Consider the following 6,985-nt stretch of genomic DNA (forward strand, 5'->3'; position numbering starts at 1 on the left):
CCCTGGAACAACGATCCCCCCCGTGCCTGAGCCGTTCCGCACGGGAGCTCCTGCAGAACAGAACGCACCTCCTTCCCGCTTGGGGCCGCAGCTGCCCAGGGAGTAGCAAAGCCCGAAAACCTGAGACACAACAGGCAAAAAGCAGAGAGATCCTCCTGGAGGTGGTGTAAGCAAAGGAGGAGCGGGCTTGACCCTCCTGTGGGGTTAACGGGAACCAGTGCACGAGTGGGAGCTGGAGCGCAGGGGGGGAACAGCGTTCTGGGACCCAGCGGCAGCATTCACCCTCCGTGCCTGGGACATCCTGGTTGCCAACAGCAGCCTCTTCCCCCCGCCTCAGGCCGGCGGGGACGAGTCGGGAGCTGCGGCAGCATCACACGTGTTTCCTGCGCTGCCCTGCTGAGGGGAGCTGGCTGGAGCAGTGTGTGCGCACCCAAAGGAAAGCGGGGAGACGGGGACAGCGATTCCTCAGTGGCCGAGTCGTGCTGTCTTGCACGCAGTCATCCCCTGGGGGCTGCTGCCCACAGCAGGTTTGGGCCTCTGAGGTGCAGAGGGACCAGCAAGGTACAGCTGGACACCACGGGGATGCAGGAGGAGAGAATCCAGATGTGCAGCCCTTGAGAGGCAGGGACCCTGGATAGGATGCTCCAAAGGGCTTTTGCTCTCATAACCACACAGAGAAGGGGACGGCACTCCACAAGGGTTTATTTACTCTCTGGTGACTGGAAAGCTCCCGCATTTGCTCTCCTGGGCAGCCAAAGCCCCGTGGCATCACCCAGGATCAGGGCTCCCCTCTGCTCCCACCGCACTCCCAGAAAGCCCCGGTTGTCCCATACCCGGCAGATCAGAAGGCAGCTCCTGCAGGTGCAGTGTGGTCACCCTTTGGTGACCCAGTAATCAGATGTAGCTGTTAGTGAGACTGACGGACAGATCCTACACCGACTACTGAGCAGCCAAGAGCACCATGTCTCTGCCGGCTCTGCACCTCGGCTCTAGGCAGGGCTGGCAGTGAGCAGAGCAGCTTCCCCTGTAAAGAGAAGATATGGGGCAGGGGAGGGGATGGCTGATGGGGAGGGGTGGCCGGGGGCAAGTGGGTGCCTGTGGTAATGTTTCATTTTGGAAATCCCATTGAACATCGATGTCAGGTGGCGCTGGGGTTTCCTGCATGTCCATTATGTGGTGGGCTCCCATCTCCACGCAGCACGTGTCCCCAGGTTGTCTCCTTCCTCCGGGCAAAAGGCTGCCCCCATGCCCTGGGGCCAGGCAGGGCTTCTTTCATGCCTTCTCCTTGGTGCTAGGTGGGGTGTTCCTACACACATGGTCCCAGAGGCATCTGCTGACCTGAGCGTCTGCAATATGGCCCCATCTTTCCCAGCACACGTGTGCCATCACCCAGGGCAGCTTCCTCTCATGGTGGTGAAGGAGCTGGGCTGATAGAAAAGCTGCAGGTCTGGGGGCTCCTGTGCAGCAGGGTCAGGCCCAGCTTGCTATATAGGGTGGCACAGGGGCTGGTGGGCACAGCGGCAGGGCCCAGCACTCCACCTCAGCACCCCACAACCATTGGGGCTCCTTGCAAGGCGCCTTCCTGGCCAGCAGCCCTGTTCAGCTCAGCAGACACAAGCAAGAACAGCCATTCCCCTCCCTCCTGGCACCACCACTGCCTCCCAGTCTGTGGGCAGGGGCAAGCAGTACTGGGCAATAATGCAGTCACCAAAACCATGTCCCCCTGGCCAGTACCTGCTTGTAACACCCCCCCCCCCCCGCCCAATGCTCTGTAAATGGCCCCACGATACCCCTCTGTGCACCTCAGAGAGGCACCATACCTGTCCATCTCCACCAGATAGGAAACGTGTCCTGGGTGCGCAGGGACCTGGAGGGCTGCAGCGTCCTGGTGCTCCCAAGCTGCTGTCAGCGTGATGTGGCTCCGATGCTGCCAGCCTCGTGGCCCTGTGCTCTGCTGGGGCCACCACGGTGTCACTGCTTTTAGTACAGCAAGAAGCAGCGTCTGAATTCCCCTTCCCCTGCTGGGACATCCGCGCTGGTGTCACGCAGCCGCGCAGGGACAGCCCCGGCTGGCGGCTGGCTGGGGGCACGCTGCAGCTTGCAGGAAGGAAACGATGTGCAGCTCAGCCCCGTCAGAGCAGGAGCGCAGGGATTTTCAGCGGGGTTTCTCTCTCTGCTGCCGTCTCTCTCAATCTTTTCGCATGCTCTGGAAATGAAACAAGCTCTGGCTCCAGCCCTCCGTGCCGCTATGGGTGCGGGTGACAGCCCTTCTCCTTCACTCCCTCCCCCGGGCGCTATAGGGACTTTTTAGCGCAGGCCAGCTCTCCCCCAGCACACAGGAAGGGGCTTTCTGCTCCTGGATTCCTAGCGGCTGGGCTAAGGGAACAGGAGGCAGGCTGAGCAGCCACAGCGCTGTGCTTACAGCAGGAGTAAGCCCCCGGCTGCCCCTCGAGCCATAGCTCCTGCCATAAAGCACTGATTTTGCACCACGAATGGATGCAGCCAGTCTGGAGCATGGCGAATGATACTTAGTGGCTGCTCAGACCATACAGATCCTCTCTTCCTGGCTTGCTGCTGCCTTGCAGGTGGCCATGGGCAAGTCCTGATGCTCCCTGCAGCAGTTTCCCCTATATATAAAAGCGGATATAAATATAAATAAATAAAAAAGCCATATAAAAAGTGAATAACAATTCCTGGATGCTCCATATTCTCCTTGTTCAACATTTCTGCCCCTTTGGACAGGACCCCAGGCCATCTTCCCTGACAGTCCCTCCATCTGCACCTTTTCCCATCACTGACTGGCCAGGGTTTGTCCCTCCATCTGGGCTGGTTTTGCAGCAGCCCGAATGGAGACACAAGCACCACGAGAGATGCCTGTTTTGGCCGGTGGGTTGGTGGTTGAATATTCTTGTTTCCTAACCGAGGCAGTGGGTTCTGACAAAAAAAGCAGCTCCCCATAAAGCAGCTCTGCCCTTGCAGAGCACGGCGGTGCTGGTGCATGCAGTGAACACATCCCCGGTGACTAAACCCCAGTGCTGGCTGTGGAGATGAGGCTGCAAACCCCCACTCCAGCTGTGCAGGGAGGTGCTTAAGAGGTGCTAGGGATTTCCTGTGGCATTTGGTGCAATGAGTGAACGTGGCACGCATCCGGGTGGGAATGGCTGGCAGCCTGGGCAGGAGACAGCCAGCACTTTGTGCCCAGTGGCAAGGGATGAAGCGTGGCAAGCCCATGAGGAGGGGACTAACCCAGGGCATGTCTGTGGAAGAGCAGGGATGGGCTCTTGGTCCTTTCCCTTGGATTGCCAGTGCCACACAGCACAGACAGTTTTGGTGCCCTCTGCCTGTGCAAGTGCAGGGAAGGGTGAGGCTGGAGAGGGACTCTTCATCAGGGACTGTAGTGGTAGGAGAAGGGGTGGTGGGTTTAAACTGAACCAGGGGAAGTTCAGGGTCAGGTATAAGCAAGAAGTTCTTTACTGTGAAGGTGGTGAGGCCCTGGTGTGGGTTGCCTGAAGAAGTGATAAATGCCCTGATGCAGCAAACTCCTTGACTGTTAAAAATGTGCAGTTTACTTCTGCAGCTGCTTCATTCTTAGCTCCTGGAGCTAGCGCTCAAGCTTTAGCAACATTGAATAAGTTAGGATGTTGGCTCACTATACAAACTAATGCTACAGCATCCGCTCTCTCTGCGTTACTCACTGATGTTGATTCTATTAGAGATGTGACTTTGCAAAATAGGGCAGCAATTGATTTTCTCCTCTTAGCACATGGGCATGGGTGTGAAATTTTAGAAGGAATGTGTTGTGTGAACTTGTCAGATCATTCAGAATCTATACATGAAAGTATCCGTAAGTTGAAAGATAGTGTGATGTAGGGAAGGGAAGATGATAGAGATTGGCTACCATCACTTTTTTCTGGCTGGGGTATAACTGGATGGTTATTAGCCTTGCTCAAAGGAGGATTGATCTTGTTGCTTGTCTTTTTTGCCATTATCTGTATTGTACCTTGTTTGTTACAATGTCTTCAATGCATGACAATGAATGCTATGAAGCGTGTTTGGCTTGTGCAACAAGAAAAAGGGGGACATGTGGATGGATTTTTAGCAAAGAATGGCCACGTTCCCAAGTCAGCAAGTGCCTACGTGGAGCTCGACATGAGTTGAGGATGAAGAAGGACGTGGGTAAGGAAGCAAAAGTAACGGTGCAAGCAAGATAAGAAGAAACTGGAATGTGCTAAGACGCAGAATAGTGAACTATTAGCAAGTTTTAAAGGTTAAGTTCCCATACGCTTTTTTGATCAATTGTATACTAGTTGCTGTATGCTGCATAATCAAAGCATAATATACTAAGCTATCGTGTATGTATCCTTTTATAATACAACGAGCTATTATATATGTAGCCATAGTTGCTGTGTGTTACAAGAATATATATCAGATTATAATACAGCAAGCTATCGTAAGCAGATGCGGACAACAGTATAGAAAGGATAGATGCTTTGTAGTAAACGGCTTTGGTCTGATCACATTGATCCCTGACTGAGTCCGATTGTTTTCTGTGGCAATGCTCCGTCCCTGGCAGTGTTCAAGGCCAGGCTGGACAGAGCCTTGGGTGCCCTGGTTTAGTGTGAGGTGTCCCTGCCCATGGCAGGGGGCTTGGAACTGGGTGAGCTTAAGGTCATTTCCAACCCAAACCAGTCAATGATTCTATGATTCTACGGGTGGCTGCCGCTTGTGACATACTCTGCATTCCGGAGAAGCTGCCGTGAGTCACTTGCTCTCACATGCACACACAAAAAGTCCCAGAAGGTTAAACATGGCTCGCTCTGCTCTGAGTCATTTTTATCTGCCCCATCACCGCGCTGAGCTGGGAGCTGCACAGTTCTGGGAAACGGCCAGCGCTGCCTGCATGCACATGGGCCCTTGGCTCTGGCCAGGCAGGGTTCTCTGGGGCTGTTCGGGGGCAGGCGTGCGTTCTGCCTTCCCCACCGTGTTTGCACGGGAGGACGGTGCCCTGGCGCTGCCTCAAGGGGAGGTTTGGGAGCAGGCGGCTTTGCCTCGCTCCGGGCAGGGCTGGAATCGCCGGTGCCTCTCCACAGGTCTCGCAAAGGCGCAGCTTGTTGTGGGGCGATGCTGACGCTCTGCAGTGGCACCCACAGGGGGTTGCAGAGCGCAGGAAGTGCCAGCGCTGCCAGTGTCAGCCCTCTTCTGGGAATGCGGGCTCCAGCTCAGCCCGCTCTGCCGGCTGGGAGCGGGCTCCATGCACATTCCTGGTTCTCAACACGCTTCTCTCTGCCCTGGCTCTCATGAGCCTGCACAAAGCTCCCCGCTCTGTGCAACATGAGACAGGAGCTGGGCCCCTGCCCAAGTTACCTCCAGGTGTTCTGGCTCACACCTGAATTTCCCTTCCCACATCCTGGAGTATCGCAATAATATGGGGGGTTCTGCTCCTTCGGGTCCTGTCTCTCCAGTTTGCTCGTGTGTCTCTGGGTTAGGAGCCTGGAGCTGCCTCCCAGTAGCTGAAAACGGTCAAACCCAGCAACCGAGCCAGTATCACAGCCAGTAGTTACGACTGTGTCCAGGCTCCCATCACTGCAGCCCCCGATGGAAGCTTTGACTGACTCCCCTCCGTGATCCCCAGATGTTGTTATCCCGTAGTGCCTGGAGCATCCCTGACAGGGTTACAGGCAAGAAGCCTCTGTGCTGCACCCAGACCTGGAGCACCAATCCTGACAACCAACCCCAACCCTCCCACAAGCCCATCCTGAACTGTCATTCCCCCCACTGCTCCCTTCATGGTCATGCTGTTTGCTTGGCCACGTTTTCCCCATGTGCTCCTTTCTGGAAGAAACACCGTTTCCAGCCCTTCCGGGTGAGCACGGTCTCCCAGCACCGGGAGATTCCTAGGCAGCATGACTGGAATAAAGTCACGTCCATACTGCAGAGGACACTGGTGCCAGGAGCCCACCCCGGATCTCCCATGTGTCTCCCAGACCTCCGGACAACCTTTCCCCTCCAGCCCTCAACAATATCCTTTCACTTCACCTCCCCAGGACAAAGTGGTGCAGAGCAGGCAGGGCATCCCCACGCGTGACCCACTGCTTGTTTTGCCCCAAAATAATCACTGGAACATGAAGGACAAGTTGTTGCTCATCTTCCTCACACAGAAAGGGAGCCCCAGGCTGGTCACGGAGCCAGCAGCCAGGGTGCAAGCAGGAGGAAATGTGTTTCTCGCTGGCTCTTTGCCTCTCCTGGAGCAGGCTGGGTGGTGTGTGGGGGGGAGCACTTTCTGCCCCGGTTCCTGCTGCATCAGCCCCTCAGTGACTGCAGGAAGGAGTGGGCAGCCCCTCAGTGGGCTGGGGTTTTACACAGGCTGAGGGGAAGTCCCACTGTGTGCTCCTTGCTGTGCCGTGGCCAGACACAGCTGCCTGGGATGGTTTTGTCCCTTGGGCCTGGGGCTGCAGTAAGGAGAGGGGTGGAAAGAGAAGGGGTGTCCCCAGTGAGGTGGTGAGAACTGGCCCCTCTCTAAGAGCCATCACTGACCCTATGGACATGGGGTGCTCCTGCACAATGAGCCCATAGGATGGGAATGCTCAGGGTCAGTCCCTGAGTGGCAGTGGGACATTGAGGAATGTGTTCCCGCATCCACTGGGATTACCTCTACCCAAGGGTCTCAGCTCCTATGTCCTGTCCCATTGCCTACCAGTCCCACCCGCTCCACAGTAAGGGTTCACATTTGGGATCCCAAAACACCCATCCCTCCACCATCCCCACTGCCTCCCTCCGTTCCCAAACCCTGCCACATGGATGCTTCTGCACACACCGGCACCGTCACCAGAGGGGTCACTGCCCCTGTTGCACTCTTGCTGCCCTGCAGCACGATTTATGGGCCATTTCCCCGCGCTGCTCGCCCAGCAGACGCCGGGACCACGCAGGGCGTTCCTCTTCATCTTCCTGCCTTCGTGAGCCAAAGGAGAGCCGCGTGCTGGCGTGT

At 56.3% G+C, this 6,985-nt stretch overlaps 1 long non-coding RNA gene across 1 annotated transcript; it reads right to left on the reverse strand.

Moving 5' to 3' along the window:
* Positions 1 to 672: 672 nt before the first annotated feature.
* LOC136019220 (uncharacterized) lies at positions 673 to 2,077 on the reverse strand. Its single transcript, XR_010614777.1, has 2 exons — positions 1,821 to 2,077; positions 673 to 1,024 (listed from the first exon to the last, which is right to left on the reverse strand). It is a non-coding gene; the product is annotated as an uncharacterized LOC136019220 (long non-coding RNA).
* Positions 2,078 to 6,985: the final 4,908 nt, after the last annotated feature.

Source organism: Lathamus discolor, chromosome 9, assembly GCF_037157495.1.
Source record: "Lathamus discolor isolate bLatDis1 chromosome 9, bLatDis1.hap1, whole genome shotgun sequence".
Classification (NCBI taxonomy): Eukaryota; Metazoa; Chordata; class Aves; order Psittaciformes; family Psittacidae; genus Lathamus; species Lathamus discolor.